Genomic DNA, 26,408 nt, shown 5'->3' on the forward strand with positions numbered 1-26,408 from the left:
ATACATTGTATACTAGCCACAACTTGCTAATTCACATACAAATCACCTCAGAGTTGATACAGTTTGTGAAAGTATGTAACATTCACTCAGGCACCTTTCAGTTATATTAAAATAATTTCCATGTTGTATAGTAGAGCCATTAAATTCATTTACACTATCTAACTTTGCAGCCATTGATCAGCATATATCCTGCTACTGATATGATCAGATGTCAGCCCTACTAAATAGTACTGTATCCGTTAGTTCTTTATTTTATGTGGCATATGCACTTGTGTGCATGGAAGACAGAAGAACATGTCAGGACCTACTGAGCAATACTTACAGATGGCTGAGTGTGTGCCATGCATGCTGGGCACTGAACTCAGGCTATATGCAAGAATAGTGAGCACTTTCAAACACTGAGCCAGCACTCCAGCCCCTAAAGTGGGTTAAAGTCAGTGAACACGGTCAGTAAATGCTGGATTCTTGATCTCGGTAGAACTGAACCTGAGTCACCTGTCTACCTATCCATCCATCCACCAATCTATCTATCCACCTATTTGATGTGTTTGTGTGTGCACGCTGGTGGGGTGGTCACATGACAGCCCATGAGACTCACTTCTCTCCTACCATGTGGTTTCTGGGGGACTGCACTTAGGTCATCAGGCTTGGCAGTAAGCACCTTTAACCACTTAAGTATCTTGCCAGGTCAGCCTCAGTAAAATATCGCCATTTCTTTGATCTTGTATACAGCAGTAGCCAAAAAGGAGAACATTTGGTCCCTTCTGTGAAACTGAGTTGATGGAGCCGCCTTATCAAGTGCTGTACATATTCACACTTAAGAACACACACTTACAGTTAGGTATGATTAACCTTTATTATTCATAAAAAATGAGCTTTCTAAAATATTAGTAAATTTCCACTTTAGTTCTGTTTTGAAATGTTGGTACCAGTGAAGTAACATTTTCTTCTTTGAATCTTTTCTTGAAAAGTTACAGTCTTCTCCTTTTCTAAAATGGCAGGAAGCTCCTTCCAGTCCTTGATGAAGATAAAGGGGGCACCCATGGCCTTGAGTAACTGCAGAGGAGCACTGTGGTGACTGGACATGTTTCCACAGTGGCCAGCTGTCATCACATCTTCTACCACAGGAATGGAGCCAAACGAGCAGGCCTCATATATTCTGTAACACTCTGTGTTCACTCCTACAGGACACAAAGTGAGGTCACTCTGAAGCAAAGCATCTTGGTAATTCTTAAGACTTTCATTTGTCTCCTGAGGCTGCCACCTAGGAAATTAAACAAACAACAAAGAAATCCCTGTAAGGTTTTCTTTCCTATGGCATCTTTTTTGAAGCAAATCTTTTAATGTAAGTTATCAAAAATGTGAACACATCATAGAGATGATAAATATGAGAGGCATTGAAAATGTTGGACCAAACACATTTCTTAAAACTTCTTGAAGGCTTGGGGGTGTGGGTATAGCCCAGCTGCTAGAACTCAGACCTAGTATTGATCATCATCTATCCATAAACTGGGTATATAATTCTCTAATTCTACAAGTTGGGAGGCATAGGAAGAATCAGGAGTTTAACATCATCCTGGGCTAAATACCGAGTTTGAGGCCAGCTTGTGCTACATGAGAATGCCTAAAACAAGTTTTTTGTTTTGAACATTTGAAAATGATCTGAACATTTTATTGCTGTATATTTAAAAACATCCGGTGATCAATCTTCGAATGGTTGTGTTCATTCACTCCGTAATTCCCGAGTGTTGAGTTCTCTCGTCTTACTCTGATGCAGCTGTGCTGTATCCAGTGGTGGGCATTAGGTCTTTGAGTTAAGTCAGGACATTTTCTAGAAAGTCTGAAGCCCTGTGAGGAAAAGCACAGAGGGGCTTCTGGAGTTACAGGGCTGCATTTTCGTATGGGTGATTACTGAATGTTTCACTGCCAAGGGCTCAAAATCAAGAGCTGTATGTGAACAGGCAGGCTAGTGCAGACGTGGCTGTGGTCTTGAGAATGGAATGAATATATAGGCCACATACATGCAGAAGCTGATCCTGGCATTCTTTAAGTCTAAACTTATGCACAGCTACGTGAGTATGGATATGGAGTGGGCAGAAAGGGAGACTAGACAGGTAGGGTTCGCTAGATGGGGGAATTAGAAAGGGGAACATATGCTTCTGTCTTCTATTAGGTGAATAGGTGATGTTATACAATGTCAAAAAAGTATAAATATTTCTACAAATGCAGGCTCTTTTCAATAAATAGATTTTTCTGAAGGTTGGGTGTACTTACAAAGTTTTTGAAATTTTAAGGCTGGTCCCAGCCTAAACCTGTTCGTCTGGAATGTTGTCCATGTAGAGGTGGGAATACCTGTCCCTGGAATTTCTCTAGTGACATCTATACAGCTAAAGCAGTCTGAATTTTACAAATGGTGGTAACCAGTGACATAATAATGAATGTCGGATTTAATTCTATCAGTGAAATGATTCATTTCCTCAACAAATATCTGAGTACCTACTGTGTATAAGCATTATTTTAAAATTTCCTTTTTTTAATGTGTATATTAGTATATTTGTGTGCCTGCTTGTCTCCATGTGTAGCCAAGCACCCACAGAGTTCAGAACAGGGATTCAGAGCCTTGGATGGCTATGAGACACAGCATGTGGGTGCTTAGAACTGAATCTGAGTTTCCTATATGAACAGTAATTGTTCTTAACTGCTGAGCCACCTCTATAGCCCATTTCTACAGAACTATTTTAAATCAGGGAAGAAAACCCCTGACCTCATAAAGTTTATATACTACTGAGAGCCTATCTCTTACTATTAAAAATCTATCCACAGAAAGTTGAAAAAATGTTTTCCATTTTTTTTAAACTGGAGGATGATTATATATTGAGGACCCTAAACTATCATTTAATTAACCTCTGCTTTTACAGTTGAGATTAACATCAAGTCAGCCAATCACAAACCCAAGGGAAGTCTATACAGTATATAAAAATATTGCCACAACAGTATTTGTTTTCACTAGAATTATGGCTCTGTCTTTGTTCATTCTCTGCTAAACATCTCTTCAGGACACTACTAAGCTTAAAATTTTATCCTATATCCATTTTTAGAACAAACAAGTACTCTTCAGTTCTCCTGAGAAGATGGTAAAATACAACAAAGCAGTTACTATTGCCACTGATGCTCTAGGCCACTCTTTTTGATGGTAGGAAAGATAGGCCTGCCTCATCACCAGTGAGCTTACTGCCATTTAAAACACCATCTTCCCTGTTCTGTTCAGAACACCCGAGGGATGCCTTTCTTATCTTGTACTTACGTGGCTACACCTAAAGGCCACTGGAAAACATGTGCGCCATTAATCCAAGGGCTGTCGTATGTTATGAAAAGCAGGTCTACAAAGCCTCCATTTCCTTTGAGGAACTGCATTATCCAGTCATTGTCACAGTATTCATTTCCAAGCAAGACAACAGACAGATGCTGCAGTTTCTGGGTTTGCATTAAATTCTGTGCATACAGTAATCACTGGGTGGCATGGGAGATCTTTGCTTTTTCTCTTCCGTTTAACACAAGGACCACATTGTCCACGTCTATGGAGAAGTACCCTGGAACCACACCCGGGCCAGTGATGAAGCAGTCGAAAACAACACACCACAAGCAAGAGATAAACAAAACTGAACAAAAGGAAATTTCAATCATTTTATATAAAATCTAGAATAAGATTTAATTAATATTCACGTTGGAAGTGCAATTTGTATAATGCAAGTTCTTCTGAGCAAGTGGGACAGAATAATAGAAAGCTTTGGATGTAGAAATTCAGCTAGTATATGAGAGTGTACTCTCATTTCTTCACTGAAGGCAAGGCATTAGGATACAATGTAAAGGAAAGCATCAAGCTTCAGGAGATTCTGAACATAATTAAAAGGATTTGTGTGCATGCATGTGTCCATGCATGCATGTGTGTCACGGTGTGCTTGTGACAGCCAGAGGACAACTTGGTGGAGTTGGTTCTCTCCTTCCACCATGCAGACCTTGGGGTTGAATTCAGGTTGTCTGAGTTAAGGGCAACCACTTTTACCCGGCAACTCATCTTATCAGCCCTTAAAGGATAATTTTATGTAAATATGAAAGTACATAAAAATAAGTATTGAAAAATACTTATATATCTTCCATCAGTAGAAATATAAAAATGTGAGTGAGATTATACATTAAATTCCTAATAGCAGTTCTTTAGTGAAGAATAAAAAGAGTAGGAAACAAAGAAAAGGCTTTTATTGGAAATAATTCTGTTAGGAGGAAAGTTAAACATAAAGAATTCCTGACAGCTGAGATATATTAAGTCTGAGTGGTTTGCAAGTGGGAGAATGTTGTATTTTATTCTTTGCAATATATTTTTAAGAGTCTTCATAAAAGGAATAGACATGCTCCATAACTCACACTGTCATCCGCTGCCCCAAGCAATCACTGCCGCCGAAGTGTTCTGAACTTTGGGAGTCAAAGTGCAAGGGAATGAGCAGTTGGGAAGTGAAAACAGTGAGTGTGGACAACTGTTCGGAAATTCCAGATGAGGATCAAAGGAGAGTAGTGGGGGAGGAAAATGAAGGAGAGAGAGGTAGCACCTGACAGAACATGGTCTGAGAAGAGAAGGATGGAATGCACAGAACATCCTGGAGTAGGGAGATCACCTCCCAGAGACCTCAGGGTGAGGGAAGGCTTGAGAGAGAAGGGTTAAAGATGCCTGAGCATCTAGTTAAGGGAGAGAGCTATGGATGCCCTCACTCTTGGTGTGCTAGGAATAAGAATGTGTGCCCCACTCCCTGTCCATGTGGTGCTGGGAACCATGGCCAGATGTGTGCATGTTCAGTGAGAGTTCTACCAACTGAGCTGTATTTCCAACCCCTAGCTACTACACTTAAAACACGAAAATTTCCTACTATACACTAACATTATAAAAATAAGGCTTGTGTATGAGTAGTATAATGTACAGAATGAGTGCTAGGTTCTAACTATCTAAAGTTATTACTGAAAATACATTAACTGAAAATAATCATGTACAGAATTCTAATTTGCTCTTGTGGGTTACTTAGCATATGTGTAAGAATCAGAACTTACAATGTTCAATATATTTTTCTACTGTTTGCCTCAACTGAAAATGTCTTCAGAGTAAGCACTTCCACATAGAGAGCCCAGAGGAAACATTTCAGTCTGAAATAACTGTGCAAACAGTATAGTTTTGGAATTCACTTAAGTTATACCTGTGTAACTTGAGACTGAGACTACAACTTGCGATTCCATAAGACTTCATTTATTTTGGATAAATTATCTACTACTTTTCATTGTTTAATAAGGTATTTTAAAAATCTGTCACAGAACTTGACTACAAAGTTCTCTAAGAGGAAATAACACGGTTTCTTCCATGATGACATAAAATCTTGCATACAAACCTCAGAAAGGCAAACTGGGCTTAGCCTTTCTTGGTGGTAGTTAATGATGTTTTGCTTTAATCCCTTTTCTATCACTGTGGTAATACCAAGGAATCATAAGCTTAAGGATGACGCGCATGACTGTGCCTTCAGGGAAGAAATGAGAGTCTCACATATTCCATTCTATAGACTAGTTGAATTCCAGAAACTTCTCTGCAATGTTAGTCCACTGACATGTTCACTGCTCAACTACAAACACAGAAAGCAATTTATGCATGCAATAGGCATTCACTTTTTTTTTGGACTGGCCATTGCACCCAAGGTGTTGCACATTCTATGACATGCTTCCTGCCACTAAGATCCACTTACTCTTTCAAGCAGTGAAGTATACATAACCTACAATGAGATTAGAACAATGAGGCTAAATACCTGTTTACACTGCATGTATGATTCCTTTGAGAGAGTCAAGCAATGATAGGCTCGGGAGCTACCTGAGTTGGCAAAGTGCTTGTGCCGTGAGCATGAGGACCTAAGGACAATTCTTGAACTAAGATAACAGGCTGATGTCGTGATAGAGAGGCAGATCCCTGGTGCTCACTATACAGACAGCCTAGCCTAATCACTAAGCTTCCACGAGAAACCTGTTCTCAAAACCAGCTGGTAGCTGCAGGCTGCTGAGGTGTGTATGTCGGCACACATGTTAACATAAGGTTGAAGCGAGAAGTGGTGGGTTGTACAGAGAAGGAACTGGAGGGGAGGGAATGCAGGTTGGACTGGATCATGTATTCATGATCTAACATGTATTCATGACCTCATGTACTAACATTGTATAAAATATTTAATTGAAGACAAACAGGGACAAGCCAGGTTCGGTGATGTACACCTGTAATCCCAGCACTGAGGAGGCAGAGGCAGGCAGATCGTTGTGAGTTTGAGGCCAGCCTGGTCTTACAAAGCGAGTCCAGGGCAGCCAAGGCTACACAGAAAAACACTGTCTTGAAACAACAATAACAAAAGAAGTAAAACAACTAATATTTATTTCCATTAAAAGCCAACTGGAAACAGTAACTTCATGATAAAACTATGTTTTTTTAAATTAAAATCATCTTAATTCTATTTGAAAATTAACAATTATACAGTGATAAGTAATTAAATAAAAGTAAAATCCTTGAAAGTGTTGGCAATGCACTGGTTTTTTAGAATCTAAAACTCAAAACAGAAACATTTTGAATTTTGGAAAAAAAGGGAGCCTACATAATCACGTAAATCATAGTAGATATGACATGAAATGTTTTAATAACTAACAGTTGGACTATGAGTATTTCCAGGTTAACGTAGCTACGAACAAAAAGAAAATCATGAAAGTAATGTTTATTTTCGTCCTCTAAGGCATAGAACATTGTGTTCATTTACCAGTCAAATGTATGAAATGTGGAACATGAAGTTTTCCGTATCATCAGCTAAAACCAAAACAGACATAAGACTACCCAGAATTAATTTACAGACTTTTAATTTCTTTCTTCTCTGCACTGGGGACTGAACCCGGGGCCTGGCACATGCCAGGCAACTGATCTGCCACTGAGGCAGGTCTCCAGCTTTCACTCCAAAATTACCTTGAAATGTCTAATTTAATAAGAAAACGTTTACTAAAGTGTAAGCAGGACCTATTTATTTATTTATTCATTCCCAGGATTGATTTCTGTTTTCTTCCCAAGCCGAAGCATAAAGATATAAAATAGGTTTATAAAAGTATAAATATACTGTGCATACTATATGATAAAATATAGAGCATACTTATGAGAGTATATTCCCTCCAGTAGGTCCATGAGGTGTCACGCGGCAGGCAAGGTCAGTGTTGTCTAATAGTACCTGTACTGTGTTCTTCCTACAATCAACTGTCCTTCCCTCCATTGCGCAGTCACGTCTGGGGGATCAAGAGTGCCTTCCAAAACATGTTCCCACAGATACAAACCTGGTAGTCAAAGAACAAAAGCAGACACATCTGCTGTCTTAGCCGTTTTAGAATGTCAGGAAAATGTATGTTTTATTCTTTTCTCTTTTGACTCTGAGCTGAGACGTTTCTCTCCATGATCGGTTGCAGGCAGTGACCGAGACAATCCTCGATCATGTGTGGCAGCTTAATGTATGCGGGGTAGACTTCAGTGGCTGTAGTTGTAAAGATTACAGGACATTTTACTTATACTGAGGAACCCCAAATGTCACTGAACCCTGGCTACCCATCATATTCTGAAGCAAAATGTATATTATAAACTAAAATACCATCATTATTAGAATTAATTTAATATCGTGACTGGAGAGACTAAGTGTCTTGTGCTGAAGCCACAAGTACACCAAAGCATTCAGTGTGTCAAGAGGATAGATATCACCTCCCCATTTGCTCAGATGTCCTTGAAGGCATGATCCCCTCGGCAAGCTGACAGACACTTCATCCTGTCTCCTAAGGGCAACCAGGATGCTTTGTTTTGTTACATGAGGTAACATTAATATGCAGGCCTACAACCTCTGAGAACCCCTTGTCAGTTATTTTGAAAGATATTCTTTGGTCCATTTCCATTATGCCATGCTCTTAAAGCCACACTAACAACCAGTATGAAAATGTGGGCCATTGTATAAAACATCCAAATGTGTCAGGCTAAATAATGCCCCGCTTCTCCAGGTCATACCCTAATCTCTAGATCCTGTGACTATTGTCTTACACAGCAGAGTGTCTCAATGTGACCTAGCTGCTGAGATGCAGAGCCTTCCAGAGACACAGACACTCCCGCCTTGAGGAAGGTGGAAGCTGTAACTTTCTCAATCGCTCCATTGGCAGTTCACTACAGCAGCCTCAGCAAACTGTGCTATGTGGGTAGAACACCTGGAAGGGAGGTGCCACTGTAACAAACAGTTACATGTGGAAGGGGCTTGGAAACTGGGAAATGGGGGTGGTTGGAAGAACTCTGAAGAGTAACTAATTTTTATTTTTATTTTTATAAGCAAAGTCTACTTTAGATTGCCTGAAACAGACTGCAGAATAATTCAGATGCTCACAGTTCAATTAGTGAGCAAGACTCAGAAGAGAGCAAGGAACACAGTAGAGAAAACCTACATTGCCTTAAGAACAGACTCCCTGAAACTGACTTCGTTAAGGGAAATACACAATCTAGCATATTCCATACCAGGACAGGACACAGTTTACACTGTTCAAGCTTTTCCTCTTACACTGACTTACCAATGGCTGCTTTGCCCCACATTTGTACCATGTGTTCATGTTTCTCTTTTGTGGGCTTGTTTAATATTTGCAGATGATCTTCTGGGCTCCTCCAAGGGGCTTGGGTCACTTCTCCAGCCCCACCCCCTGCAGCACACACAGCTTGTCTTCTAAGCTCCAGAAGGCACCATTCCATTGCTGTTGCTCTTCTTGGTGGTCTTCTTATGTTACTGCAACTGGGATGGATTTCCCCCATAGCCTCTCAAAGGCTCTCTGCATGGTCCCTTTAATCCTGGGTCTTCAACTGCTGCTGAGGCTGCACCTTCAGCAGTGGCCTCTCCTGGCTTCTCACAGAGCCAAGTCTCAGCTGATCTCCACACTCCTTCATGCCTTCAAAACCAGTACCACCTGGGTGACTCATACACTACCAAGTTCTGTTGCCAACAGCCTTGGCCACCTCTGGAACACAGCGCCTGTGTGTTGACCCCGAGAAAACACTTTCCAGAAGGCTTTGAATTAATGATGCTGGGCTCCTAAGCACTGCTAGTTCCTCAGCTGAGGCTGACCAGCACTGATTGTCTCAGTCACACAAAGCTTCCTCTTCAACGGTGCTGGTCTTTTGTTAATCACAGCTGATTCTTCAGCTCCAGCTGTACAGACACCACAGATTCCTCACACAAATGGCCCAGCAGAGTCTTTGCTTTCCTCTGAAACTTGACAAGCCACGCCTCTGTTGTCAGCACCGCTCTCAACATCCTTATCTTCCAAGCTCCACCAGCTGCCCACTAAGCTGTCAACACTCAATGGTTTTTTCATCCAAATTTTAAGTCCTTCTGCAATCCTCCCAAAACATCACAGTCAGCTCAGTCTCACTGCAACACCCCACAATCCTGGTATCAACTTGTCTTAGTTAGGGCTGCTATTACTACAATGAAACACTGTGACCAACAAGAAAGTCAGGGAGGAAAAGGTTTATTTGACTTACATATCACTGAAGGAAACCAGGACGGAAACTCAAGCAGGGCGGGGACCTGGAGGCAGGAGCTGATGCAGAGGCCATGGAGGGGTGTTGCTTACTGGCTTGCTCCTCATGGCTTGCTCAGCCTGCTTTCTTAGAGAACTAGGACCACCAGCCCAGGGATGGCACCATTCAGGATGGGCTGGGCCCTTCCTCATCAATCACTAATTAAGAATATGACCTACAGCCGTATCTTATGGATCAATTGAGGTTCCCTCCTTTGAGATGACTCTAGCTCAGGTTAACAAAAGACTAGCCAGGACAGATACCAAGGGACTTTGGGGATCTTCCTGCCTCTGCCTTTCCATCCCTGGGATTACTGTGTCCTGGGACAGAACTGGGACCTTTGGACCTTGTTCTTCTTTGCAAGCACTTTACTGATTGAGCCTTTTCTCCAGCCTGGAACTTCTAATGTCTTTCATTAAACTCTTTATTTATATGCATATTGGATCTTTTTGTTTCATTTTTTTATTTTTTTTCATGTGAACTTAGTTATTTTCTATTGTGATTTCTGAGAAACCTGGGCAGTTTTAGTAGCACAAAAACTTTTATAAATGTTGATAAGAGTAGAAAGGATCTTTAGTCTAAATTTTAAATCATACATTAAAAAATGTTTTCACTTATCCTCTTTATAAAACTACTGGTATTTTGACCCAGAGAACATCTAAAATTCATGATACCATACATTCTATTTTTCAGTACCCGTGGAGTTATTAATCCCCTGTTATTAGTACCTGAGTAATGTTAATTAGTTATTAACATTTTTTCCATCCCCACGGAAGAATCTTATGTAATTGTCCTGTTGTTTGGTCTGATCTGTGGCCATCTAAAATTGCTTTGGTTAAGTTTTGTTTTGTTTTTTGGTCTAATGGCCAGTGTCCAGTAAAACTGACTTGCATCTCTCTTTAGAAAACTGTTGGAATCTGGAGAATGTTCTTAAACACATGTGCAGGCAGCAAGTAGTTATTTAGCATCCTACGTCCTCATCACTTGTTTTAGCAATGTGGCAGAGCAAACAGAACCTTGGTTTTGTCAAAATGCAGTGTGTGGCCACCTCTGTCCTGTAGATGACCCCTGTGTGTACCTGACTGCTACCACGAGCAGGTGCTGGTTAATATTGAGTGGCATAGGTCATCCTACAAACAGGCACCATGCCTGGAAGATGGTAACATAGTCAACCTGGAGAAACATTATTACAAATCATAAATCTTGCGGGTTTTGGCAAAAGAACTCAATCATTGTAATACATTTCTTAGATGCTGTAGCTTCTTAACATAGCAACAAAAGAAGTCAGTAGTACAAAATGAGTAAACTGTAATTGATACAAAAGAAGTCAGTAGAAATAAACTGTCCAAAATTTGCAAAATTTGGCAGCTGAACAGTTCTGCCAAAATAACTTTCTTCTAAAAGGCAGACAGGAAACTGCACTTACCTATAGTTAACAGCAGACGGCACTGCAGGCAGACTTTTAAAATATATGACCATGGTATTAGAGATTTCTGATCTAATCTAACAAATTCTTTAAAAAATAGATTATAGAAGTTGGGTGCTTATGGATCAATGAATTTGTGATGTTTGTTCTGAGTTAAAAAAACAGAATGTTACAAAGAGAATTCTGGGTTTGTTATTAAAGAGATCTGTGTTCTTAAATGTGCCTAATCTTTTATGAGCAAGCTGTTTCTAGGTCACTCCAATTGAGGGAACAAATGGAATAAAAACGATAAAAAGAAAGATTTCTCTGTTTTGGCCCCATCAGCTGTGTACTGAGGCTTGTCCCCTCCCCACTCTTCCTGCTCTCTGATGTTCCAGTGACCTCCTCCTTCATCATGGTTGGCTGTGCTAATGTCTTCCACACGCCACACCTGGCTAAACCCAGACAAATAGCACTGTTCCTCGCTCTGAGAGACGTGTACACTGCCACAGTGATGTGGATGCCAAAGGGCACTTGGCACTGTCAGTTCTTCTGATAAGGCATGCATGCGGCCCTAAGGCGACTTGATATGCTGGCGTGGGTTGGTGATCGTGGGGGCTCCCACTTTCTAAGGAGAAGGGGAGGGGGCAAGGGAAAGAGTGAGGGGGTGGGATCAGTAGGAGAGGAGGAAGCTGGCTACAATTGGCAGGAAAGTGAATAAATAAAAAGAAACAGCGTTTTTTTTCTTTTTTCTTTTAAACATCAACTCATTTTCATTACAAACAAAACTCTTTAATCTTGTTTTGATGAAGCCTCAAAATGTGCCTGGCCTTGCCTCCATTCTAGAAGAAAGACATTTTGGAATCAAACTTGCAAAGGTAGGGGCCTGTGTGATCTCTTGCCGGTCCGTGGCTTGAGCTCGCTCAGGCAGGTCAAGATGAGAATTAGCACTAGCAGAACATTTCCATGAAAATTTCTGCTCCTTTCATAACAAAGAGGGCTGTGCTACCCTGCACTCAGTCTTAACTGCAGCTGGGCTGTGCATGTCTGGAGAAGCCCAACCTTGAACTCTAGAAGATATATTTATCTGTGTGCTGTGTTCTCACACAATAGGAGTAGGACAGTTGGGATCTCTAGGCACTAATTCACTTTCACACCACACTGCACCAGGACTCACCTTCTTCTGTCAGCTGTTTATTTATTTTTGACACGCTGCTTTAAAAGACAATGGTTTGAAAACTCCCAGGTTGGTGATGCGGCTTGATTTCCATGTTAGTATTCTGGGGCTTCTGACTAAACTTCCCTGTTATTAACCAACATCTAGACTTACAGGTTAGTTCTATAATTTCATAGTGGGCAGGAGAAGTTTCACTTCTGATCCCTACCAAAATGTCGCCAATGTTTGGCGCTCCTAGCTCACACAGTTTGTCTTGTTTGCCCAGGTCTTCTACTAGTGTGACAACATTTCCGGTTCCTTGAACTGTACCTCTTGTGACACAATGTCAAATCATTCCCCTAATACTTTCAGAGAGAGCCACTGTGGAAAACAGCATGTCATTTTCCTACAGCCTGGCAATGTAGAGTTGCCAAAGAAAATAAAGTTTCCATCTTACTATAGTTCCAAAAATGGAAATTAACATAAGTCCAATAGAAGTATGCACAGAATCTTTATGATAAAATACAATGAGAACAAAATGAAAAGGAAAGACCCAAATTGCTGAGGATGGATAGCACATGTATTCATCAGAGAATATGTGCTTGAGGTAACAATTATTCCCTAAATTATTGATGGACTTCAGTAAATCCAAATAGATAACGAATCTTGAGGCTTTAGAAACACGGACAAGCAAAAGCACATGAGGGAAGCACAAGAATGACAACAGTCTGGAAAAGTGAAAGAAATATGGAGGAGGCACAGTACTCCAGACAGATTAAAGCCACAGCGACCAAGGCACTGTGTTGTCAGTGAGCCCAAGCATTCAACAGAACATCTTAATGTCGATGTGCTTGTGAACAGTTAGTTGGTTTTTGACACTGGTATAAAAACAATGAAGAAAAGGTGATTTTTTTTCAAGAAATGGTGTTTGAATAATTACATATCCATGATCAAAATAGTTATAATTTTCACAGCCTATGAAAAGTTACCTTGAAGAGGACTGTAGATTAAACATAAAATTATTATAAAGTGTTTAAAAGAAATCATAGAAAATGATCTCCATTCCCTTGAGGATTGATGATAAGTTTCCATATATGACTCCAAATCAAAATCTCTGAAAAAAATAGCAACAGTAGCAGATTGAAAGAAAATGTTAGCGAGTAATATACACGAACAATGCAAAATGTAGTCTCAGTACAAGAAAACCAATGCCAGGTGGAAAAAATGGGCAAAATACTGGAAGATATTTGTGTCATTTTTTTCTTTGATGTGAAAAACAAACAAACAAAGCAGCGGACAAAAGCAAGCTAAGAGCAGCAAGGTGTCTGTTGGGTCCTGGTCTGCAGGTCCTGGCGAGCGGGAGCCCCAAGCCCGCGAGGCCGGCCATGCCAACTCGGGCAAGCGATGGGTGGGGGGTCCGGGGTGGGGGCGGCTCCCGGCCGCTTCCTCTACGGCCGCGGAACGGACGCGGGGACCGCGCCAGCGCCGCGCACCATTGTTGAGACCCTCACGGGGGTCGCGCCCCGCCGGCCGCCGCCGCCTCCTCCCTTCCTGCCGGAGCCCCGGGGCTAGGACGCCGCCGCCGCTGCCGACGCCCGGCAGGCCGAAGGGATGGACGTCCCCGCGCGAGTCCGATCGGCGGGGCTCGAAGGGCGGCGGCGGCGACGCTCCTCGGACGCGCCCGGTTCAGCGCCGGCGGGGAACGCGTCTCCGGAGCCAGCGCCGCGAGGGTCCTCTGCTGCCTTGGTCGCCCAGCACCTGGGCTCTTTCTCCGCCGCCCACCGCCCGCTGCTGCCCCCTGGCGGCCGCAGCCACACGCGCACCCGGAGCCGCGCCCCGGCTCTGCGGCCGCCCAGCCCTCAGCGCGCGCTCAGCCCTGTGCTCGGGGCACCGGGAGGAAGGCCGCAGCAGCCCCGGCCCCCGGAACTTCGGCGAGGCGGGGCCCTGTCGCCAGATGGGACCGTGCTCCGGGCAAACCCTTTCCCCGCCCTTGCCCCTGTCCCGGCTCCGAGCTCGTCTTGGAAGATGGAGGCCCCTTGTGGCCAACCCGAGTGGGGCCCCCGCACCAGCGGTGACCGCCCTGGGCGGAGCCCGCTGAGCCTTGCTCCTTCACTGGGTGGTCTGCGCCTGGAGACTCCTGTAAACCTCGGGACAGACTGTCTTGCCTCCTTCTGTGTGGGCCCTCGATAGTTTTTTCCAGGGGAGGAAGTCCAGAGTCGGGTGTCCCCCTTAAAGAATCCAAGATGCTAGACCCCAGGAGGCAACTGAACATTGGGCTGTGAAGGACCTGCCTGTCAAAAAGCACAAGAGGGCGAAGCTGTCCCGTGAGGCAGGGAGGAAAACTGCCTGAGCGCGCGCCATCGCCCTCTCAATCCCAGATGTAGCTCAGGTACTAGGATGACAGGGAAAGAGCGGTATACTTGGCATTGGTCACACTTAAGTGTCGCTGGCTTTCATCCGGCTGTGTTTACCCTTTAGGACCTTTTCTGGCTCCTCTCAACCAGTTTAGCAAATGCTGAGTGATAGATAGCAAAGGCGTGTCTCATGCCAAAATGTTTTCACTGCAAGATCTAAGGGTCAGAGACTTTTAGACTGCTCCTTAGTCGGTGAACAAACATAAGCCAAGAACGGGGAGTCGGCGTTAGGCAGCTGTCCTGAAGTATCTTAACCGTGTATTGCATGAATAAAGAGTTGCAGGCTGTGGGAATAATAGTGTCATCCAAGTTCAGGACTTGGGGAGATGGACAGGAGGAAAAGCAGACTTGCATGAGGCAGGTTGGGGAAAAAGGTGTTATAGAAAAACAGCTCTTCAACAATTGATTGTTAGTTTGCAGTGGTGGGGAATTAACCAAGGCCTCATACATGCAAGACTATCCCTGAGCCGTCACCACCCCTCCTCCACCTCTCTACCCCACCTCCCACCCATCACTCTGCAGCCCACTGTTCCTGCATTTAAAGGTTGAATAGTAAGTACTTGGCCATCTATGAGAGAGGAAAATGCATTCCAGAGAAAAGACAAATTTTACCCTCGGTCACTGCAAATAACTTTTCCAGAGATCCACTCAAAGTTTAGGTATGATAGAAGACAAAAAATATTTCACATTTTTTAAACATATGCAGGTGCACTGAGCTGGCATTTTTTTAACTTGCTATTTGCCTCAATTTAAGTTTTAGCGATGTACTGTTCTATATTAGAATAGGATGTAAGAGTAAGGCTCTTTTATTTTGAAGATCAGGTCTCATGTAGACCAGGCTGGCCTTGAACTTGTTTATTGAGACAAGATCTCATGGAGCCCAAGATGGCCCCAAATTTGCAAAGTAGGAAAGAATGACCTTGAACTCCTGATGCCTCTGTTTTTACCCACTAAATGGTGAGATTATAGGCAGATGCCTCCACAACTGGTTTTCTGTAGTCCTGGGGAACAAACCCAGGCTTTAGGGCATTCTAGCTAAGCCCTCTGGCAGCTGAGCTCCAGCCCAAAGGACTTGTTTTTCTGTATACTGCACATGAGGTTAGACTGTGAGTTTTTTGATGCTAGGACGTGGGGGGGCTAGGACTCACCGCTGATCCCTCTGGGTCTGAAACTCAGTTCTGGGCTGCCCTGATGGCATGTGGATCTGACTAAGGAGCCGATGTACAGAGGAGCTCCAGAATGCCCAGTGCAGAAGCCAGGAAGGAAGGTCAGAGCCACCCAGGGGAGCCCTCCTGTGCCGTGCAGAGCACCGGGAGTCTTTTAAGCAGAGAAGTGCCATGAAGAGATTGGTGTCCTGTAATGATAACTGGCAGAGAAAGGATGGGTCAGCCTGGAGAGAGCAAGAGCTGACACAGGCAGCCTGAGGGGGTCACAATCAAAGACACATTTAAGTGGGATTCGTTTAAGTGGAACTGGAATTCTTCATTTTGTGTTTTTTTTTTTTTAAGGTAATGTGAATACCCCATTTTAAAAAAGATTTATTTATTTATCTATTATGCAGTATTCTGCCTGCATGTGTGCCAGCGACCCAGAAGAGGGCACCAGATCTCATGATAGATGGTTGTGAGCCACCATGTGATTGCTGGGAATTGAACTCAGTAACTTTAGAAAAGCAGCCAATGCTCTTAAACTCTGAGCCATCTCTCTAGCCTGGACCTGGGATTCCTATCACCCATGGTGCTGTTGAGGTTTACTCCATATTTGTACCTGAGAAAAGCAATGTGAGAGAAGAGACTGAACTACTAGAGAGGAATTGTTGCCAGAGCCCAGAAGGTACAGAGGGCTCAGGGGTGAATCCTAGCTCTGCTGCTAAATAGGATATTAAAAAAAAAATCACTACCTGCCTATGCCTCAGTTTCCTCATCTTTAAAATGTGTTAGTTCCTAGATCCCTGGAATGGAATAAACTCTTATTGAGATGATTATTTAAAATTGCTTAACAGAAGGGCCTCTGGCTTAGGCCTTGTCTTAGTCACTCTTCTGTTGCTGTAAAGAGACACCATGACCAAGGCAGCTTACAAAAGAAAGCCTTTCCCCGGGGGCTTGCTCACAGGTTTGGAGGGTGAGTCCATGGCCACCAGGGTGTCACACAGGGTGGCAGGCAGGCATGGGGGTGGAGCGGCAGTGAGGGCTTCCATACTGAGACAGCAACAGAGAGACAAACCGAAAGAGGCCTAAACACTCAAACAGCAGAGCCTATGGGGACAAATTCAAACCACCTCGGGCCTATAGTTGAAGCATCTAGAGGCTAAGAAAGGAGGAGTGCTTCCTCCCGGGGAAGGAAGGAAGAGACCAGCTTAGGTACCACAGGAAGCATCGGCCTACAGCCTCAGCCACAGCAGCCCAGCAGTTTCTACACACCAACTGCATTTGATCATCGCTATACTCTATGCCTCTTAGTGTTCCTGTTGAGACAGATGCTGTGTGGCTCAGCTGCCCTCAAACTCATGGTGCCTCCTCTCCTCGACCACCACACTCAGCTTCAACAGACTTTAACAGGAAACAGTTTAAAAATGAGAGACAATGCCTTACCATGCTTGATTTCACCAGGGTCTCTGTAATGCAAATTTACCTGGAAGTTGTGATAAGGTATCCCGTGAGAAACAGCACAAGAGATAACAGGTTTTATTCTGCATTCCAGTCCATCCTGGGGAAGGGAATTAAGGGGGAATCTGGTGTATTTTGTTCGATCTTGAGAGAATTAAATGCTCAAAGTCAGTTTTGCTTAGCTTTTTATTAAATCCAGGAGCACAGCCTATGGAATAGAGCCCCACACAAGGTTAAGGTGGGTTTTCCCATGTAGGTACTCCCTTACAGGCATGCCTACAGGTTTGTCTCCGGATGCCTCTGGACACCCACAAGTTGACAACATTAACTACTACTGTTTTCACTCAGCAATCAATATGACATGTTGAGTGTTCGTGGCTTAACGTTTCCAAGTTTGGGGATCACTCGCTAAAAGTGAGCATTTTGCACACATTCTCACAAGAACACCACAAGATGACACCAATATTGCCCTAATATTCCTAAATGGAATCTGAAGGCTAAAGATTCTGTAAATCAGACATAACGAGGATGTAATCCCAGCACACATCTTCCTGCACCCGGATTGAATCTTCTTTCCCACTGTCTGCTGTTTCCTGTGGACCTGTAACTCCTTGCCACTGGGAAGCAGGTTCATGCACGCAAGATGAGCACTTCTGATCATGGCTTTATACCAATGGATCTTGTTCCTCACCTGGCCTTCAGTGCCATCATCTTTCTCAGACTTAAGAACCAAACCGACTCCCAAATTTGAAAATGGTGGACAGCTAAAGTCTGGGCCACCTGAAGTGTGGTTCCCCCATCAGTCCTGTGTGAATTGGCTCCACCTTGTGGTGGCTGTTTTCTTAGCCCTCTGCTCCTCTCTACAGCCTCCTCATTTACATCTTTTCACTCTTCAGAGGTATGTGATGAGAACCTTGCATGCTGGTGAGATTCTAGCCCTCTCTGGATAGTCCAAGTTTCCAGAAGCAGAGCTTCCTGTCCCATGTGACCCTTTACCCCTGGTGGAGGTAGGGGTATTCACCAGGGCCTGTGGCCAAATAGTGTCACTTACAGAAGCATTCCTTGCTTCAGTGCTGAGTAATTGAATGGTGTCAGTGTGTGTGTGTGTGTGTGTGTGTCTGTGTGTGTCTGTGTGTGCACTTGCATGTGTATGTATGCATCTATACATGTGAAGGAAATAGGCTGACATCACGTGATCCTCAGCCCCTTTCCACCTCAGCTCTTGATTCAGGGTCTCCCTCCTAACCTGGGGTGCACCCATTTGGCTAGGTTGATTAGGCAGTGGGACCCAGGCGTTCTCCTCTCGCCTTCCTAGCTGGGAGCCTACAGACTCACCCCATCACACTGAGGACTTTTTACATTTGCTGGAGATCCAAACTCATGCTTTCGCGGTGGGCGCTTGACCAACTGACCCATCTTCCCAGACTCTGAAACAAATTTTATAATAGCAAATGGAAATGCACCATTGGCGCCAAGTTCACATAGTTTTTAGATATAATTGTGGCTTTAATGAATTTCCTGTCTGATGGGCCGTCCTGGCACCCCCTTAAATGAAAGGGTACATTCTTTTGCCCCCAAGGGGACTGATTACAAATGAAGCAGGGGAAGCCAGCATGCTCCCTTGTGTTTAAGGATCAGACCAGAGCATTGCAGCACACATCAGACTCTCAACACACGTCCAGCACTGTCTAGATTCCCAGTGACCCCTGACCTCACAAAGTGCTTGCACTTACACGTTCAGTGATAGTGTCTGGGATCCAGTCCTGGGACACTTCATAACCAACATCAGAGCACTTTAGAGTCTGTCTTAAACTCAGACACACCACTTCACACTTAAGACGACACTTCTCAGGACCAATGTGCATATGGGGCACAGGGAGATCTCCTCCTTCTTAGGAGGGAAGCCTGAGATGCTGAAGTTCCAGTAAGCTCTGAGGAGGTGTGCTAAGAAGGCCATTCTGAGGAGCAAAGACACCATAAGTTCCAAATATTGACTGGGAAAAGAATTCTCCAGGTGAGTCTACTCATGTGAAGCTCAGAACCAAAGCACATCAAGAGAGTAACCTTATAAAAGTTTTACTGCCTGAGTGCCAGTGACGGTGCTGCCAAGGCATTTTTCATGGAACGCATCTCTAAAAACTAATTGTTTCTTCAGTACACTTTTCCTCTTCACCTGCTCACCTGTAAGAGCATCAGGCTTGTACTCAGGTCCATCTGTTTCCATGCTGCATGAGGAGTCACAGTTCATTATCAATGGATCAGCCTTCTTTCCACTCATCTCAGTAATTCTGAACACACACCCCAACCAGCCTCTCATTAGGATAACTGTTTTCTGCTCTTAGAATCCTACTAAGGTTTCCCATGTGTCTGATGCACAGTGTAGTCAGAATATGAATATTCCAGGAGCCTATACCGATGAAAATATTAAATCCCATCCCTTATTTTAACAAGATGGTATTGGCACTCCAAGGAACACAGCAAGAGTTTGGCCAGACAAGAACTGTCAGATGCAACTCAACAGTCAGGGTGAAAGGTGGGATAGTAAGTATTCAGAGCAAAGAGTGACAAAAAGATCTCTTAGCAGCTACAGATCTCTGCCCATATTCTAGAAGGCAAAGGTCAGGCTCTCTTTTCCTTACACTTCGGTAGAAGGTTTTTCTAGCCTCTTCCCTAGAGACACAGGCTGTGGCATTAGTCCTGACTTGTTGATAGATATGTGCCCAGGGAGAACAGTCTAGGGTTGGTGAATGGCACATAACCTCCCCCTGAACCCCAGAAAAAGAAGCCCCATACTAACTGGGGCACTGTGTACCCTCACTTGTACAGGCTTATTTGCACTCTTCCGTCACTGACTTTCCAGACCGTTTGATTTTTATACTCATGAGGAGACAACATGGAATTGCACCCATCCCTGTGCAATGGGAATACGTCCCCGGGAGTGCAAGGGCTGCTAATCCAGTCTCATCCAATTTTGTGGCACTACAACTACAAAGGCAGAGGTAACCTTGCTCTTTATCATTCTTTTAACATGGAAAGCCAAACCTCGGGAGACGAGCCTTGCTCTAGGGCTGCTAGTGCTTGTGTGATCACCACCTTGTCACGTTTTTGTTGGGTTTTGAGTTTGCAGAACAACCAGAGTAAAAACCACTAACCCACAACATAATGCTGCACCAAACATTCCAACCACCACCCGTTCTTTAAAATAAGAAAAGGCGGAAGAAACCCAGGATGATGAGCCATCTGTGAGCAATAAATTCACTCGAGTAGAATTAGTGGTCACCACCGCTGCCCTTAGTTCTTCAAGTAGTTGCAGGTGTATTTGTTGAAAGATCATCTTCAGCTGTAACGAGCTTTCGCGTGAGGCACTCCGGTACCCAGAATGGATTGTTTTCTTGCTGTGGGAAAACACAGACAGCTCCCCTGGATCTTACTAAGATAGGATCAGGGCCTTTCCATTGACCAGTCAAGACATCCTTCCATTTGACCATTTCCTTAGGCCTATCAGGCTCTAAGCAGTGGTGATCAGCCACCGAGTGGCCCTGACTGTCCAAATTTAAAAAATTGAGAGTAAAGAGTGCCAAGGAAACAGTCACTCGTGGCACTGAGGGCAGAGCCTCCTCGACTCCCCCTTTTTGTTTTAAGTAGGATTTTAGAGTGCGATGAGCATGTTCAATAATACCCTGTCCCTGAGGGTTATATGGGAGACCCGTTAGGTGGGTCACTCCCATTTGATGACAAAACTGTCCAAATTTCTGAGAAGTATAGGCCGGCCCATTGTCAGTTTTTAGAATTTCGGCTTTCCCCAGGCACTCCATGCCTCCAGGCAATGTTGAATAACATGGGCTGCCTTTTCTCTAGTCAGGGGAGAAGCAAACATAACTCCAGAGCAAGTATCAACGGAAACATGCAAATATTGAAGTTTACCAAAAGATGAAATGTGGGTAACATCCATCTGCCACACTTGTAGCAGACGGATTCCTCTGGGATTAATCCCAACATGAGGCATAGGTAAGAACTGACAACAGTTTTGACACTGGGTAACAATATCTCTAGCTTCTTTTCTAGTTATGTCAAATCGATGACGCAATGTCTCAGCTGTAACATGAAATTTTTTATGAAACTCCTTAGCCAATTCTAAATTTGAAAGGAGGGCAAATGCAATCATCTTTGTGGCTCGATCTGCCAGGTCATTTCCATAGGACATGGGCCCCGGTAGACCGGAATGAGCCCTAATATGTGTAATAAAAACAGGGGATCTTCTGGTAATTAAGGCAAACTGAATCCTTTGAAAAATTTTTGCAAGCTTGCTAGATGCTTTAATCAATCCAGCAGCCTCTAAGATTTCGGTTGCATTTACCACATAACTAGAATCAGAAACAATATTTAAAGGACCTGGAAATTTTTCCAAAACATTTAGCACTACTAAACATTCCACAATTTGAGGCAAGGTCTCATGATATTGCTTAGAAACAACTTTATTATTAACCACATAAGCTCCCACTCCTGTTTTTGACCCATCTGTATAAACCACCAGTCCATCCCGAAGTGGTTCCTGGGATGTTACATGAGGGAAGACTACCTCTTGAGTTAAAGCAAATTGCAAAACGGGGTGTCGAGGATAATGATTATCAATCAAACCACTAAAGGAGGTAACTAGCACCGCCCAAGTATCAGAGATAGCAGTCAATACCTGAACTTGGTGAGCTGTATAAGGCACTATTAAGAACTTTGGCTCCAACAGAACAAGAAAATTTGAACACAGGGAACTTACCAGAGACTCAATACTCCAACCAAGGACTATTCATGGAGATAACCCAGAACCCCTGCACAGATGTAGCCCAGGGCAGTTCAGAGTCCAATTGGGTTACATAGTAATGGGAAGAGGGACTGCCTCTGACATAATCTGATTGGCCTGCTCTTTGATCACCTCCCTCTGGGGGGGAGCAGCCTTACCAGGCCATAGTAGAGGACAATGCAGCCACTTTTGATGTGAACTGACAGACTAAGATCAGAAAGGAGAGGAGAACCTCCCCTATTAGTGGACTTGGGGAGTGGCATGCAAGCAGAGGGAGGAGGGAGGGTGGGATTGGGAGGGGAGGAGGGAGGGGCTTCTGGGGGGATGCAGAATGAATGAAGTGTAATTGATGAAAAATTAAAAAAATAAAAGAACTTTGGCTCTTTCCCAAAGTATGTAATGGCTGCTTTTAACCCACGAAGTGCAAGTTGAGCAACTGCATCTGGATACCATTCAATAATTTTTGCAGGAGAAGCATTGGGATGAACCCACAATAAGGGTCCATCTTGCCATAATACAGCAGTTGGTAAATGTTTACTTTTAATGACACACAGATCAAAGGTCTTAGTTTCATCTACACGTTTTAATTGGGCATCTTGTAAAGCGTTTTCTACCACTTGTAGGGCACGGCTTGCAGCCGGTGTTAAGGCTCTGGGTGAAGAAATATGAGCATCCCCTTCCAAAATATCAAATAGGGGTTTTAATTCAGCAGAAGGAATCTTTAAAAATGGCCTAAGCCAATTTATATCACCTAATAATTTTTGAAAATTATTTAAGGTATGCAAATGATCCCTGCGAATTTCTATTTTCTGAGGAACTATTCCTTCCGGATAAATAACAGTCCCTAGAAAGGAACCTGCTTCTGAAATTTGGACCTTTTCAGTGGCAATATGCAATCCCTATTGTTGCAGGGTTTTTTGCAACAAAGGATACGCATCTTGCAAGATGGCTAACTCCTCATGGCACAAGAGAATATCATCCATATAATGAATCAGCAACAAGGAAGGAAATTGCTGTCTAACTGGTTCAAGAGCCATCTGCACATACAATTGACACATGGTGGGGCTATTAGCCATGCTTTGAGATAAAACCATCCATTGATGTCTTTTGTCTGGCTCATAGTGATTAACAGCAGGTAGGGTAAAGGCAAATCTCTGTCTGTCTCGTGGGCACAATGGAATGGAGAAAAAACAATCCTTGATGTCTATTATTATAATTCTCCATTGCTTAGGCATGGCTGAAAGCAGAGGCAAGCCTCATTGCACTGTTTCAAATAATCGCATCTGTGCATTAATAGCCCTCAAATCATGGAGAAGCCTCCATTTTCCTGATTTCTTTTTTATAACAAAAATGGGTGTATTCCAGGGGGAAGTAGTACAGGTTCCAAATGACCAAGCTGTACCTGTTCTTTAACCAGCCTTGTAGCGGCTTCCCACTTTTCAGAGGAAAGGGGCCATTGAGGAACCCATACGGCTTCCTCTGTGAGCCAAGATATGGGCATGGAACCCTCAATGGCAGCTAATGAAAACCCAGGCCTTGTTTCCCTGTATTACTTTCCTGTGAAATCGGGTGTAATCTCCCTTGTTCCTGTTTACCAAGGCCTTTTCCTTCCTTATAACCCATCCTTTTCATTATATCAACCACTTGTTGAGAGTACTCATTGGTCAATGCTAATCCTAAATCCTGCAAAATATCTCTTTTCCAGAGATTGACAGGGAGAGAAAGAACATATGGTATGAAACTTCCTGTTTGACCTTCCGGTGCTTGCCACATCAAAGAGCGTGAACTAACTGCAGGGCTGGCCTTATATCCCAACCCTTGTAAGGAGTGGGATGATTGTGTAACAGGCCACGCCTTAGGCCACCAGGTGGAAGAGATAATGCTTTTATCAGCCCCTGTGTCCAAAATACCAGTAAAACTTTTTCCTTCTATTTGTATTTGTAGGGTAGGTCTAGTCTTAAGATCAACTACCAAATGAGCAAAATCTGTTCCTGTGGAACCGAGTCCTTTTGTGCCCCTTGGTGTTCCGGTAGATGGAAAACAGTCATGAAGGCTTGGGAGAAGGACTAATTGAGCAATCCAATCTCCAGGAGAAATAGAAAATACGCCTTGGGGGCAGGAACAAAGCACCTGGAGCTGTCCCGTAAAATCCTGATCTAAAATTCCAGGATGGACCATAAGTCCTTTTAAAGTGAGAGAGGAGCGACCCAAAATAAGACCGACACTTCCTTCAGGCAGGGAGCCTTCAAACTCCACTGGGACAGGTGGCACCCCCATGTGTGGCATTAATAAGAATTGGGAGGTGGAATGGAGGTCCAGCCCTGCTGATCCTCTTGTTGCTCTACAGCTGGATAAACCCTCCTGTTTTCTGCCTGTGTCCCATTTTTGGGGGGGCCCTGAGACCCGTTTTTTTTTTAATATTCTTATTCCTCTCATTAGGGGGGGTTTCATGCTGGATAAGTTTTCCCTGAATATCTCTAACTGAATGGCATTCATTAGCCCAGTGATTGCCTTTTCCACACTTAGGGCAAAGACCAGGAACTTTCTTTTGCACAGACACATGACAGTCTCTTTTTAAATGACCCATTTTGCCACAATTAAAACAAACTTTGTTGTTTCCAAAACTTGGGCGGTTATTGATTTGTAATATGGCTGCCGCCAGGCTGGCGTTGGTAAGCGGGCCTCCGAGTCCTTGGCAAACTTTTATCCAATCTGTTAGTCCTTTGCTCTTTCTGGGGGTAATGACTGCCTTGCATTCTGGTGAAGCATTCTCATACACCAGTTGCTCTATCATTGGTCGGACCCTTTCCGGGTCTCCAAATATTCTGCCTGCTGCGTCTGTCATTCTGGCCACAAATTCTGGGAATGACTCCTGAGGACCCTGGATAATTTTTGTTAAATGGCCCTTGGTCCCACCCTTCTTTGAAAGGGCCTTCCATGCTTTAATTGCAGCAGCAGATATTTGGCCGTACACTCCCCAATCATAATCTGTCTGTTGCTGAACATGTGGACCTTGTCCTGTTAGTAGCTCAAATGTCCAGCATCGTTGATTGTCTTCTGCATTGGCATTAGCCCTAGCTTGGGATTGACAGGCATCATGCCATAAGGCTTTCCATTCCAAATACACTCCCATATTAGGGAGGGCAGCTTTCACTACAGTCTGTCAGTCATTTGGGGTCATTGCTGTAGAGCCTAGCCTCTCAAGCTGCGTAATTGTGAAATTAGCATCCACCCCGTACTTATTAACTGACTCTGCCAGTTCCTTGACTAGCAGGTAATCTACAGGTACGTGAACACGGCCTCCCTCCACATCTTCAAATACTGGAAAAGTCTAAAAAATTTTGTGTCTATCTTTTGTTGAAAAGAAGAAATCAGGACAGTGCCTCCCGGTGTAGGGTGGAGGAGCACTAGAGACAACGGGAGTGGCCGACTGAGAAAGTGCGCCCTTCCTGTTCCTCATACTACTTTGCTTCTGATACAACAGTAATGGCTGCTCATCCAGGTGGTATTGTTCTTCCTCATAGTGGGCTGCTTCCCCCTCTAAGTCCTCTTCCTCAGAGGGATTTAGCTGCTCAGATTCAGAGCTATCAAGCCCCAAAGCCTCCAATTCTTTTATCGGATAAAGAGGCTTCTCTTTTGGGTTTCTCCTTCCCTTCTCACCTTTCTCCCCCAGGGCGTTCTTTCCCTTACCTCTCGCTCCTGCAGCTTTAACATCCACAGAAGGGCCTTTTTTCTTAGAGACGTCTCTATTTCTATCCATTGGGGCCCCTAATCTTTTGTCACGTTCTGTTTCTGACATGCCGTCTTGTATCTCCTCTAACACTCCCTTAGTGCCTACTCTTAGCTTTTTGTTAATCTCTTCCCTTCCAAGGTCACCCTCAAGCTTGTACGAAACCAAAAGAAAGAGGACGAGGGCAACGATCACAACAGGGAAAGCAATAAGGGCTTCTGCTAGCTGAAATGAAAGATGAGATAAATCAAGACCAAACATGCCTCTCAGAACTAACCTCGATGCTGCAGTTCTGAATCCTCCCCGCAAACAGGGCTCTCTTGGGCACCGGGGATGGCAGGCTCCCTGCTTCTCGGGTTGTTCAATCCCGGGTTTCGGCACCAGATGTTGCGAGCCTCGTGATCATCTCACCAGCAAGAACGTACACTGACAACAGGATCCTTCTGCAACAGGCTTTATTACAGTCAAGCGATGAAAGGAGGAGAGACCGAGCCCCGAAGTGGTGCTGTTTATATAAGCCCTGGTCCCACCTAAGTGACGTGAAGTGACGTGTCATACCCTGACTGGCTGCTCACTCATCACCCTGTCTGACGGCCCGATCTCGGGCAGTGGCTTGGCGACTTTTCGACTGCTCCCTTAGTCAATGAACAAACATAAGC

This window comes from Meriones unguiculatus, chromosome 17, assembly GCF_030254825.1.
Source record: "Meriones unguiculatus strain TT.TT164.6M chromosome 17, Bangor_MerUng_6.1, whole genome shotgun sequence".
NCBI lineage: Eukaryota > Metazoa > Chordata > Mammalia > Rodentia > Muridae > Meriones > Meriones unguiculatus.